Source organism: Schistocerca gregaria, chromosome 3 (genome assembly GCF_023897955.1).
Source record: "Schistocerca gregaria isolate iqSchGreg1 chromosome 3, iqSchGreg1.2, whole genome shotgun sequence".
In the NCBI taxonomy this organism is placed as follows: domain Eukaryota; kingdom Metazoa; phylum Arthropoda; class Insecta; order Orthoptera; family Acrididae; genus Schistocerca; species Schistocerca gregaria.
Window position 1 is genome coordinate 111,826,477 of NC_064922.1, and position 15,109 is coordinate 111,841,585.

Below are 15,109 nucleotides of genomic sequence, written 5' to 3' on the forward strand. Positions count from 1 at the left end.
CTATGGAACGGACAAATTGCGTAGCGATTCATTAATTCAGTCTCCAGCTGACTTCTTTCTGAGCAATAACACAGCTACGGTACCCAGATGTACGTCCTCCTGGGGGCCAAGTTGCTTGTTTCCGACGCACCACTGACAGTTAGTTGTAACCCACGCGCCCCCATTATTAATATGGAATGGACAAATTGAATCGCGATTCGATAATTCAGTCTCCAGCTGACATCTTTCCGAGCAACTAACACAGCTACGGTAACCAGATGTACGTCCTCCTGGGGGTCAAGTTGCTTGTTTCCGACGCACCACTGACAGTTAGTTGTAACCCAAGCGCCAACATAATGACTATGGAACGGACAAATTGCGTCGCGACTCAATCATTCAGTCTCCAGCTGACATCTTTACGAGCAATTAACACAGCTACGGTAACCAGATGTACGTCCTCTTGGGGGAAAAGTAGGTTGTTTCCCACGCACCACTGACAGTTAGTCGTAAACCATGCGCCCTCATAATGACTATGAAACGAACAAATTGCGTCGCTACTCAATAATTCAGTCTCCGGCTGACTTCTTTCCGAGAAACTAACACAGCTACGGTAACCAGATGTACGTACTCCTGGGGGCCAAGTTGCTTCTTTCCTACGCTCCACTGACAGTTAGTTGTAACCCACGCGCCCTCATAATGTCTATGGAACGGACAAATTGCGTCGCGACTCAATAATTCAGTCTCCAGCTGACTTCTTTCCGAGAAACTAACATAGCTTCGGTAACCAGATGTACGTACTCCTGGGGGCCAAGTTGCTTCTTTCCGACGCTCCACTGACAGTTAGTTGTAACCCACGCGCCCTCATAATGACTATTTAACTGACAAAATGCGTCGCGATTCAATAATTCAGTCTCCAGCTGACTTCTTTCCGAGAAACTAACACATCTACGGTAACCAGAGGTACGTCCTCCTGGGGGCCAAGTTGTTGCTTGTTTCCGACGCACCAATGACAGATAGTTGTAACCCACGCGCCCTCATAATGACTATGGAACGGACAAATTGCGTCGCGATTCAATAATTCAGTCTCCAGCTGACTTCTTTCTGAGCAACTAACGCGGCTAAGGTGGCCAGATCTACGTCCTCCTTGGGGTCAAGTTTCCTGTTACTGACGCACCACTGACACTTAATTGTAATTTTCGCACCCTCGTAATTTCTATGGAATGCACAAATTGCGTCGCGATTCAGTTATTCGGTCTCCAGCTGACTTCTTTCTGAGCAATCAACGCGGCTATAATGACCATATGTACGATCTACTGGGAGTCCAGTAGCTTGGATCCGACGCACCACTGTCAGTTAAGTGTAACCCTCCCACCCTCATAATGATGGTGTATCACAAAAATTCTGTCGCGACTCAATAATTCAGTCTTCAGCTGACATTTTTCCGAGCAACTTACACAGCTACGGTAACCAGATGTACGTCCTCCTGGGGGCCAAGTTGCTTGTTTCCGACGCACCAATGACAGTTAGTTGTAACCCATGCTTCCTCATAATGACTATGGAACGGACAAATTGCGTCGCGACTCAATAATTCAGTCTCCAGCTGACATCTTTCCGAGCAATTAACACAGCTACGGTAACCAGATGTACGTCCTATTGGGGGAAAAGTAGCTTGTTTCCCACGCACCACTGACAGTTAGTCGTAACCCATGCGCCCTCATAATGACTATGAAACGGACAAATGCGTCGCTACTCAATAATTCAGTCTCCAGCTGACTACTTTCCGAGAAACTAACACAGCTACAGTAACCAGATGTACGTACTCCTGGGGGCCAATTTGCTTCTTTCCGACGCTCCACTGTCAGTTAGTTGTAACCCACGCGTCCTCATAATGACTACGGAAGTGGCAAAATGCGTCGCGATTCAATAATGCAGTCTCGAGCTGACTTCTTTCCGAGCAACTAACACATCTACTGTAACCAGATGTACGTCCTCCTGGGGGCCAAGTTGCTTGATCCGCCGCACCACTTACTGTTAGTTGTAACCCACGCGCCCTCATAATGACTATGGAAGGGACAAATTGCGGCACGACTTAATAATTCAGTCTCCAGCTGACTTCTTTCCGAGCAACTAACACAGCCACGGTAACCAGATGTACGTAATCCTGGGGGCCAAGTTGCTTGCTTCCGACGCTCCACTGACAGTTATTTGTAACCCACGCGCCCTCATAATGACTATGGAATGGACAAAATGCGCCGCCATTCAATAATTCAGTCCCCAGCTGACTTCTTTCCGAGCAATTAACACATCTACGGTAACCAGATGTACGTCCTCTTGGGGGACAAGTTGCTTGTTTCCGACGCACCACTGACAGTTAGTTGTAACCCACGCGCCCTCATAATGACTATGGAACAGACAAATTGCGTCGCGATTTGTAATTCAGTCTCTAGTTGTCTTCTTTCTGAGCAACTAACGGGGCTAAATAGACCGGATCTACGTCCTCCTTGGAATCAAGTTTCCTGTTTCTGAAGCACCACTGACACTTAATTGTAACGCTCGCACCCGCGTAATTTCTATGGAATGCACAAATTGCGTCGCGATTCAGTTATCTGGTCTCCAGCTGACTTCTTTCTGAGCAATCAACGCGGCTATAATGACCATATGTACGATCTACTGGGAGTCCAGTAGCTTGGATCCGACGCACCACTGTCAGTTAAGTGTAACCCTCCCACCCTCATAATGATGGTGTATCACAAAAATTCTGTCGCGACTCAATAATTCAGTCTTCAGCTGACATTTTTCCGAGCAACTTACACAGCTACAGTAACCAGATGTACGTCCTCCTGGGGGCCAAGTTGCTTGTTTCCGACGCACCAATGACAGTTAGTTGTAACCCATGCTTCCTCATAATGACTATGGAACGGACAAATTGCGTCGCGACTCAATAATTCAGTCTCCAGCTGACATCTTTCTGAGCAATTAACACAGCTACGGTAACCAGATGTACGTCCTATTGGGGGAAAAGTAGCTTGTTTCCCACGCACCACTGACAGTTAGTCGTAACCCATGCGCCCTCATAATGACTATGAAACGGACAAATGCGTCGCTACTCAATAATTCAGTCTCCAGCTGGCTACTTTCCGAGAAACTAACACAGCTACGGTAACCAGATGTACGTACTCCTGGGGGCCAAGTTGCTTCTTTCCGACGCTCCACTGACAGTTAGTAGTAACCCACGCGTCCTCATAATGACTACGGAAGTGGCAAAATGCGTCGCGATTCAATAATGCAGTCTCGAGCTGACTTCTTTCCGAGCAACTAACACATCTACTGTAACCAGATGTACGTCCTCCTGGGGGCCAAGTTGCTTAATCCGCTGCACCACTTACTGTTAGTTGTAACCCACGCGCCCTCATAATGACTATGGAAGGGACAAATTGCGGCACGACTTAATAATTCAGTCTCCAGCTGACTTCTTTCCGAGCAACTAACACAGCCACGGTAACCAGATGTACGTAATCCTGGGGGCCAAGTTGCTTGCTTCCGACGCTCCACTGACAGTTATTTGTAACACACGCGCCCTCATAATGACTATGGAATGGACAAAATGCGCCGCCATTCAATAATTCAGTCCCCAGCTGACTTCTTTCCGAGCAATTAACACATCTACGGTAACCAGATGTACGTCCTCCTGGGGGACAAGTTGCTTGTTTCCGACGCACCACTGACAGTTAGTTGTAACCCACGCGCCCTCATAATGACTATGGAACAGACAAATTGCGTCGCGATTTGTAATTCAGTCTCTAGTTGTCTTCTTTCTGAGCAACTAACGGGGCTAAATAGACCGGATCTACGTCCTCCTTGGAATCAAGTTTCCTGTTTCTGAAGCACCACTGACACTTAATTGTAACGCTCGCACCCGCGTAATTTCTATGGAATGCACAAATTGCGTCGCGATTCAGTTATCTGGTCTCCAGCTGACTTCTTTCTGATCAATCAACGCGGCTATGGTGACAAAATGTACGATCTAATGGGAGTCCCGTAGATTGTTTCCGACGCACCACTGTCAGTTAATTGTACCCTCCCACCCTCATAATGAAGGTATATCACCAAAATTGCGTCACGACTCAATAATTCAGTCTCCAGGTGACACCTTTACGAGCAACTAACACAGCTACGGTAACCAGATTTACGTCCTCCTGGGGGCCAATTTGCTTCTTTTCGACGCACCACTGACAGTTAGTTGTAACCCACCCGCCTTCATAATGACTAAGGAACGGACAAATTGCATCGCGATTCAACAATTCAGACTCCAGCTGACTTCTTTCGAGCAACTAACGCGGCTAAGGTGAGCAGATCTACGTCCTCCTAGGGGTCAAGTTTCCTGTATCTGACGCTCCACCGACACTTAATTGTAACCCTCGCACCCTCGTGATTTCTGTGGAATGCACAAATTGCGTCGCGATTCAGTTATCTGGTCTCCAGCTGACTTCTTTCTGATCAATCAACGCGGCTATGGTGACCAAATGTACGATCTAATGGGAGTCCCGTAGCTTGTTTCCGACGCACCACTGTCAGTTAATTGTACCCTCCCACCCTCATAATGGGGATGTTTCACAAAAATTGCGTCGCGACTCAATAATTCAGACTCCAGCTGACATCTTTCCGAGCAACTAACACAGATACCGTACCCAGATGTACGTCCTCCTGGGGGCCAAGTTGCTTGTTTCAGACGCACCACTGACAGTTAGTTATGACCCACGCGCCCTCATAATGACTATGGAACGGAAAAAGTGCGTCGAGATTCAATGATTCAGTCTCCAGCTGACTTCTATCCGGGCAACTAACACAGCTACGGTAACCAGATGTACGTCCTCCTGGGGGCCAAGTTGCTTGGTTGCGAAACACCACTGACAGTTAGTTGTAACCCACGCGCCCTCATAATGACTATGGAACGGACAAATTGCGTCGCGATTCAATAATTCAGTCTCCAGCTGACTTCTTTCTGAGCAACTAACGCGGCTAAGGTGACCAGATCTACGTCCTCCTTGGGGTCAAGTTTCCTGTTACTGACGCACCACTGACACTTAATTGTAATATTCGCACCCTCGTAATTTCTATGGAATGCACAAATTGCGTCGCGATTCAGTTATTCGGTCTCCAGCTGACTTCTTTCTGAGCAATCAACGCGGCTATAATGACCATATGTACGATCTACTGGGAGTCCAGTAGCTTGTATCCGACGCACCACTGTCAGTTAAGTGTAACCCTCCCACCCTCATAATGATGGTGTATCACAAAACTTCTGTCGCGACTCAATAATTCAGTCTCCAGCTGATATCTTTCCGAGCTATTAACACAGCTGCGGTAACCAGATGTACGTCCTATTGGGGAAAAAGTAGCTTGTTTCCCCACGCACCACTGACAGTTAGTCGTAACCCATGCGCCCTCATAATGACTATGAAACGGACAAATTGCGTCGCTACTAAAAAATTCAGTCTCCAGCTGACTTCTTTCCGAGAAACTAACACAGCTACCGTAACCAGATGTACGTACTCCTGGGGGCCAAGTTGCTTCCTTCCGACGCTCCACTGACAGTTAGTTGTAACCCACGCGTCCTCATAATGACTACGGAAGTGACAAAATGCGTCGCGATTCAATAATTCAGTCTCCACATGACTTCTTTAGGAGCAACTAACACATCTACGGTAACCAGATGTACGTCCTCCTGGGGGCCAAGTTGCTTGATCCGACGCACCACTGAAAGTTAGTTGTAACCGACGCGCCCTCATAATGACTATGTAAGGGACAAATTGCGTCGCGACTCAATAATGCAGTCTCCAGCTGATTTCTTTCCGAGCAACTAACACATCTACTGTAACCAGATGTACGTACTCCTGGGGGCCAAGTTGCTTGTTTCCGACGCTCCACTGACAGTTAGTTGTAACCCACGCGCCCTCATAATGACTATGGAACAGACAAATTGCGTCGCTCCTAAAAAATTCAGTCTCCAGCTGACTTCTTTCCGAGAAACTAACACAGCTACCGTAACCAGATGTACGTCCTCCTGGGGGCCAAGTTGCTTGTTTCCGACGCTCCACTGACAGTTAGTTGTAACCCACGCGCCCTCATAATGACTATGGAACAAAAAAATTGCGTCGCGATTTGTAATTCAGTCTCTAGTTGTCTTCTTTCTGAGCAACTAACGGGGCTAAATTGACCGGATCTACGTCCTCCTCGGAGTCAAGTTTCCTGTTTCTGACGCACCACTGACACATAATTGTAACGCTCGCACCCTCGTAATTTCTATGGAATGCACAAATTGAGTCGCGTTTCAGTTATTCGGTCTCCAGCTCAATTCCTTCTGAGCAATCAACCCGTCTATGGTGACCAAATGTACAATCCAGTGGGAGTCCCGTAGCTTGTTTCCGACGCACCACTGTCAATTAATTGTATCCCTCCCACCCTCATAATGAGGGTATATCACAAAAATTGCATCGCGATTCAATAATTCAGTCTCCAGGTGACTTCTTTCCTAGCAATTAACACATCTACGGAAACCAGATGTACGTCCTCCTGCGGGACAAGTTGCTTGTTTCCGACGCACCACTGACAGTTAGTTGTAACCCACGCGCCCTAATAATGACTATGGAACGGACAAAATGCGTCAAGATTCAATAATTTAGTCTCCAGCTGACTTCTTTCCGAGCAACTAACACACCCACGGTAACCAAATGTACGTCCTCCTGGGGGCCAAGTTGCTTGTTTCCGACGCTCCACTGACAGTTAGTTGTAACCCACGCGCCCTTATAATGACTATGGAACGGACAAAATGCATCGCGATTCAATAATTCAGTCTCCAGCTGACTTCTTTCCGAGCAACTAACACAGCTACGGTAACCAGATGTACGTCCTCCTGGGGGCCAAGTTGCTTGTTTCCGACGCACCACTGACAGTTAGTTGTAACCCACGCGCCCTCATAATAACTATGGAACAGAAAAATTGCGTCGAGATTCAATGATTCAGTCTCCAGCTGACTTCTATCCGGGCAACTAACACAGCTACGGTAACCAGATGTACGTCCTCCTGGGGGCCAAGTTGCTTGTTTGCGAAACACCACTGACAGTTAGTTGTAACCCACCCGCCTTCACAATGCCTAAGGAACGGACAAATTGCATCGCGATACAACAATTCAGACTCCAGCTGACTTCTTTCGAGCAACTAACGCGGCTAAGGTGAGCTGATCTACGTCCTCCTTGGGGTCAAGTTTCCTGTATCTGACGCACCACTGACACTTAATTGTAAACCTCGCACCCTCGTGACTTCTATGGAATGCACAAATTGCGTCGCGATTCAGTTATCTGGTCTCCAGCTGACTTCTTTCTGATCAATCAACGCGGCTATGGTGACCAAATGTACGATCTAATGGGAGTACCGTAGCTTGTTTCCGACGCACCACTGTCAGTTAATTGTACCCTCCCACCCTCATAATGGGGGTTTTTCACAAAAATTGCGTCGCGACTCAATAATTCAGACTCCAGCTGACATCTTTCCGAGCAACTAACACAGCTACGGTACCCAGATGTACGTCCTCCTGGGGGCCAAGTTGCTTGTTTCCGACGCACCACTGACAGTTAGTTGTAACACACGCGCCCTCATAATGACTATGGAACGGATAAATTGCGTCGCGATTCAATGATTCAGTCTCCAGCTGACTTCTATCCGAGCAACTAACACAGCTACGGTAACCAGATGTATGTCCTCCTGGGGGCCAAGTTGCTTGTTTGCGAAACACCACTGACAGTTAGTTGTAACGCACGCGCCCTCCTAATGACTATGAAACGGAAAAATTGGGTCGCGATTTAATAATTCAGTCTCCAGCTGCCTTCTTTCCGAGCAACTAACACAGCCACGGTAACCAGATGTACGTTCTCCTGGGGGCCAAGTTGCTTGTTTCCGACGCACCACTGACAGTTAGTTGTAACCCACGCGCCCTCATAATGACTATGGAACAGAAAAATTGCGTCGAGATTCAATGATTCAGTCTCCAGCTGACTTCTATCCGGGCAACTAACACAGCTACGGTAACCAGATGTACGTCCTCCTGGGGGCCAAGTTGCTTGTTTCCGACGCACCACTGACAGTTAGTTGTAACACACGCGCCCTCATAATGACTATGGAACGGACTAATTACGTCGCGACTCAATAATTCAGTCTCCAGCTGACATCTTTACGAGCAATTAACACAGCTACGGTAACCAGATGTACGTCTTCTTGGGGGAAAAGTAGCTTGTTTCCCACGCACCACTGACAGTCGTAACCCATGCGCCTTTATAATGATATGGATCGGACAAATTGCGTCGTGATACAATAATAAAATCTAAAGCTGACATCTTTCCGAGCAATTAACACAGCTACGATATCCAGATGTACGTCCTCCTGGGGGCTAAGTTGCTTGTTTCCGACGCACCAATGACAAATATTTGTAACCCACGCGCCCTCATAATGACTATGGAACGGACAAATTGCGTCGCGATTCAATAATTCAGTCTCCAGCTGACTTCTTTCTGAGCAACTAACGCGCCTAAGGTGACCAGATCTACGTCCTCCTTGGGGTCAAGTTTCCTGTTACTGACGCACCACTGACACTTAATTGTAATTTTCGCACCCTCGTAATTTCTATGGAATGCACAAACTGCGTCGCGATTCAGTTATTCGGTCTCCAGCTGACTTCTTTCTGAGCAATCAACGCGGCTACAATGACCATATGTACGATCTACTGGGAGTCCAGTAGCTTGTATCCGACGCACCACTGTCAGTTAAGTGTAACCCTCCCACCCTCATAATGATGGTGTATCACAAAAATTCTGTCGCGACTCAATAATTCAGTCTTCAGCTGACATTTTTCCGAGCATCTAACACAGCTACGGTAACCAGATGTACGTCCTCCTGGGGGCCAAGTTGCTTGTTTCCGACGCACCAATGACAGTTAGTTGTAACCCACGCTTCCTCATAATGACTATGGAACGGACAAATTGCGTCGCGACTCAATAATTCAGTCTCCAGCTGACATCTTTCCGAGCAATTAACACAGCTACGGTAACCAGATGTACGTCCTATTGGGGGAAAAGTAGCTTGTTTCCCACGCACCACTGACAGTTAGTCGTAACCCATGCGCCCTCATAATGACTATGAAACGGACAAATTGCGTCGCTACTCAATAATTCAGTCCCCAGCTGACTTCTTTCCGAGCAATTAACACATCTATGGAAACCAGATGTACGTCTTCCTGGGGGACAAGTTGCTTGTTTCCGACGCACCACTGACAGTTAGTTGTAACTCACGCGCCGTCATAATGACTATGGAACGGACAAAATGCGTCGCGATTCAATAATTCAGTCTCCAGCTGACTTGCTTCCGAGCAACTAACACACCCACGGTAACCAGATGTACGTCCTCCTGAGGGCCAAGTTGCTTGTTTCCGATGCACCACTGACAGTTAGTTGTAACCCACGCGCCCTCATAATGACTATGGAACGGACAAATTGCGTCGCGACTCAATAATTCAGTCTCCAGGTGAATTCTTTCCGAGCAACTAACACAGCCACGGTAACCAGATGTACGTCATCCTGTGGTCCAAGTTGCTTGTTTCCGACGCTCCACTGACAGTTAGTTGTAACCCACGCGCCCTCATAATGACTATGGAACGGAGAAAATGGGTCGCGATTTAATAATTCAGCTGACTTCTTTCCGAGCAACTAACACATCTACTATAACCAGTTGTACGTCCTCCTGGGGGCCACGTTGCTTGTTTCCGACGCACCACTGACTGTTAGTTGTTACCCACGCGCCCTCATAATGACTATGGAAAGGACAAATTGCGTCGCGACTCAATAATTCATTCTCCAGCTGTCTTCTTTCCGTGCAAACTAACACAGCTACGGTAACCAGATGTACGTCCTCCTGGGGGCCAAGTTGCATGTTTCCGACGCCCCACTGACAGCTAGTTGTAACCCACGCGCCCTCATAATGACGATGGAAGGGACAAATTGCGTCGCGACTCAATAATTCAGTCTCCAGCTGACTTCTTTCCGAGCAACTAACAAAGCTACGGTAACCAGATGTAAGTCATCCTGGGGCCAAGTTGCTTGTTTCCGACGCTCCACTGACAGTTAGTTGTAACCCACGCGCCCTCATAATGACTATGGAACGTACAAATTGCGTCGCGATTCAGTAATTCAGTCTCCAGCTGACTTCTTTCCGAGCAACTAACACATCTACTATAACCAGTTGTACGTCCTCCTGGCTGCCAAGTTGCTTGTTTCCGACGCACCACTGACTGTTAGTTGTAACCCACGTGCCCTCATAATGACTATGGAACGGACAAATTTCGTTGCGACTCAATAATTCATTCGCCAACTGGCTTCTATCCGAGCAACGAACACAGCCACCGTAACCAGATGTACGTCCTCCTGGGGGCCAAGTTGCCTGTTTCCGACGCACCAATGACAGATAGTTGTAACTCACGCGCCCTCATAATGACTATGGAACGGACAAATTGCGTCGCGATTCAATAATTCAGTCTCCAGCTGACTTCTTTCTGAGCAACTAACGCGGCTAAGGTGACCAGATCTACGTCCTCCTTGGGGTCAAGTTTCCTGTTACTGAAGCACCACTGACACTTAATTGTAATTTTCGCTCCCTCGTAATTTCTATGGAATGCACAAATTGCGTCTCGATTCAGTTATTCGGTCTTCAGCTGACTTCTTTCTGAGCAATCAACGCGGCTATAATGACCATATGTACGATCTACTGGGAGTCCAGTAGCTTGTATCCCACGCACCACTGTCAGTTAAATGTAACCCTCCCACCCTCATAATGATGGTGTATCACAAAAATTCTGTCGCGACTCAATAATTCAGTCTTCAGCTGACATTTTTCCGAGCATCTAACACAGCTTCGGTAACCAGATGTACGTCCTCCTGGGGGCCACGTTGCTTGTTGCCGACGCTCCAATGACAGTTAGTTGTAACCCACGCTTCCTCATAATGACTATGGAACGGACAAATTGCGTCGCGATTCAATAATTCAGTCTCCAGCTGACTTCTTTCCGAGAAACTAACACAGCTACGGTAACCAGATGTACGTACTCCTGGGGGCCAAGTTGCTTCTTTCCGACGCTCCACTGACAGTTAGTTGTAACCCACGCGTCCTCATAATGACTATGGAAGTGACAAAATGCGTCGCGATTAAATAATTCAGTCTCCACATGACTTCTTTCCGAGCAACTAACACAGCCACGGTAACCAGATATACGTCCTCCTGGGGGCCAAGTTGCTTGATCCGCCGCACCACTTACTGTTAGTTGTAACCCACGCGCCCTCATAATGACTATGGAAGGGACAAATTGCGTAGGACTCAATAATTCAGTCTCCAGCTGACTTCTTTCCGAGCAACTAACACAGCCACGGTAACCAGATATACGTCCTCCTGGGGGCCAAGTTGCTTGTTTCCGACGCACCACTGACACGTAGTTGTAACCCTCGCGCCCTCATAATGACTATGGAAGGGACAAATTGCGTCGCGACTCAATAATTCAGTCTCCAGCTGACTTCTTTCCGAGCAACTAACACAGTTACGGTAACCAGATGTACGTCATCCTGGGGGCCAAGTTGCTTGTTTCCGACGCTCCACTGACAGTTAGTTGTAACCCACGCGCCCTCATAATGACTATGGAACGTACAAATTGCGACGCGATTCAATAATTCAGTCTCCAGCTGACTTCTTTCCAAGCAACTAACACTTCTACGGTAACCAGATATACGTCCTCCTGGGGGCCAAGTTGCTTGTTTCCGACGCTCCACTGACAGTTATTTGTAACCCACGCGCCCTCATAATGACTATGGAACGGACAAAATGCGCCACCATTTAATAATTCAGTCCCCAGCTGACTTCTTTCCGAGCAATTAACACATCTACGGTAACCAGATGTACGTCCTCCTGGGGGACAAGTTGCTTGCTTCCGACGCACCACTGACAGTTAGTTGTAACCCACGCGCCCTCATAATGACTATGGAACGGACAAAATGCGTCGCGATTCAATAATTCAGTCTCCAGCTGACTTCTTTCCGAGCAACTAACACAGCCACGGTAACCAGATATACGTCCTCCTGGGGGCCAAGTTGCTTGTTTCCGACGCACCACTGACACGTAGTTGTAACTCTCGCGCCCTCATAATGACTATGGAAGGGACAAATTGCGTCGCGACTCAATACTTCAGTCTCCAGCTGACTTCTTTCCGAGTAACTAACACAGTTACGGTAACCAGATGTACGTCATCCTGGGGGCAAAGTTGCTTGTTTCCGACGCTCCACTGACAGTTAGTTGTAACCCACGCTCCCTCATAATGACTATGGAACGTACAAATTGCGTCGCGATTCAATAATTCAGTCTCCAGCTGACTTCTTTCCAAGCAACTAACACTTCTACGGTAACCAGATATACGTCCTCCTGGGGGCCAAGTTGCTTGTTTCCGACGCTCCACTGACAGTTAGTTGTAACCCACGCACCCTCATAATGACTATGGAACGGACAAAATGCGTGGCGAGTCAATAATTCAGTCTCCAGCTGACATCTTTCCAAAGAACTAACACATCTACGGTAACCAGATATACGGCCTCCTGGGGGCCAAGTTGCTTGTTTCCGACGCTCCACTGACAGTTAGTTGTAACTCACGCGGCCTCATAATGACTATGGAACGGACAAATTGCGTCGCGATTCAATAATTCAGTCTCCAGGTGAATTCTTTCCGAGCAACTAACACAGCCACGGTAACCAGATGTACGTCATCCTGTTGTCCAAGTTGCTTGTTTCCGACGCTCCACTGACAGTTAGTTGTAACCCACGCGCCCTCATAATGACTATGGAACGGAGGAAATGCGTCGCGATTTAATAATTCAGCTGACTTCTTTCCGAGCAACTAACACATCTACTATAACCAGTTGTACGTCCTCCTGGGGGCCACGGTACTTGTTTCCGACGCACCACTGTCTCTTAGTTGTAACCCACGCGCCCTCATAATGACTATGGAACGGACAAATTGCGTCGCGACTCAATAATTCACTCTCCAGCTGACTTCTTTCCGAGCAACTAACACAGCTACGGAAACCAGATGTACGTCATCCTGGGGGCCAAGTTGCTTGTTTCCGACGCTCCACTGACAGTTAGTTGTAACCCACGCGCCCTCATAATGACTATGGGACGTACAAATTGCGTCGCGACTCAGTAATTCAGTCTCCAGCTGACTTCTTTCCGAGCAACTAACACAGCTTCGGTAACCAGATGTACGTCATCCTGGGGGCCAAGTTGCTTGTTTCCGACGCTCCACTGACAGTTAGTTGTAACCCACGCGCCCTCATAATGACTATAGAACGTACAAATTGCGTCGCGGTTCAGTAATTCAGTCTCCAGCTGACTTCTTTCCGAGCAACTAACACATCTACTATAACTAGTTGTACGTCCTCCTGGGGGCCAAGTTGCTTGTTTCCGACGCGCCAATGACTGTTAGTTGTAACCCACGCGCCCTCATAATGACTATGGAACGGACAAATTGCGTCGCGACTCAATAATTCATTCTCCAGCTGACTTCTTTCCGAGCAACTAACACAGCCACGGTAACCAGATGTACGTCCTCCTGGGGGCCAAGTTGCTTGTTTCCGACGCTCCACTGACAGTTAGTTGTAACCCACGCGCCTTTCTAATGACTATGGAACGGACAAAATGCATCGCGATTCAATAATTCAGTCTCCAGCTGACTTCTTTCCGATCAACTAACACATCTACGGTAACCAGATGTACGTCCTCCTGGGGGCTAAGTTGCTTGTTTCCGACGCACCACTGACAGCTAGTTGTAACCCACGCGCCCTCATAATAACTATGGAACGGACAAATTGCGTCGCAACTCAATAATTCAGTCTCCAGCTGACTTCTTTCCGAGCAACTAACACAGCTACGGTAACCAGATGTACGTCATCCTGGGGACCAAGTTGCTTGTTTCCGACGCTCCACTGACATTTAGTTGTAACCCACGCGCCCTCATAATGACTATGGAACGTACAAATTGCGTCGCGATTCAATAATTCAGTCTCCAGCTGACTTCTTTCCGAGCAACTAACACATCTAAGGTAACCAGATATACGTCCTCCTGGGGGCCAAGTTGCTTGTTTCCGACGCACCACTGACAGTTAGTTGTAACCCACGCACCATCATAATGACTATGGAACGGACAAAATGCGTCGCGAGTGAATAATTCAGTGTCCAGCTGACATCTTTCTGAGGGACTAACACATCAACGGTAACCAGATGTACGGCCTCCTGGGGGCCAAGTTGCTTGTTTCCGACGCTCCACTGACAGTTAGTTGTACCCCACGCGCCCTCATAATGACTATGGAAGAGACAAAATGCTTCGCGATTCAATAATTCAGTCTCCAGCTGACTTGTTTCCGAGCAACTAACACAGCCACGGTAACCAGATGTACGTCCTCCTGGGGTCAAGTTGCTTGTTTCCGACGCTCCACTGACAGTTAGTCGTAACCCATGCGCCCTCATAATGACTATGGAACGTAGAAAATGCGTCGCGATTCAATAATTCAGTTGACTTCTTTCCGAGCAACTAACACATCTACTATAACCAGTTGTACGTCGTCCTGGGTTCCAAGTTGCTTGTTTCCGACGCACCACTGACAGTTAGTTGTAACCCACGCGCCCTCATAATGACTATGGAAGGGACAAATTGCTCGCGACTCAATAAATCAGTCTCCAGCTGACTTCTTTCCGAGCAGCTAACACAGCCACGGTAACCAGATGTACGTCCTCCTGGGGGCCAAGTTGCTTGTTTCCGACGCTCCACTGACAGTTAATTGTAACCCACGCGCCCTCATACTGACTATGGAAGGGACAAAATGCGTCGCAATTCAATAATTCAGTCTCCAGCTGACTTCTTTCCGAGCAACTAACACATCTACGGTAACGAGATGTACGTCCTCCTGGGGGCGAAGTTGGTTGTTTGCGACGCTTCACTGACAATTTGTTGTAACCATCGCGCTCTCGTAATGACGGTGGAACGCACAAATTG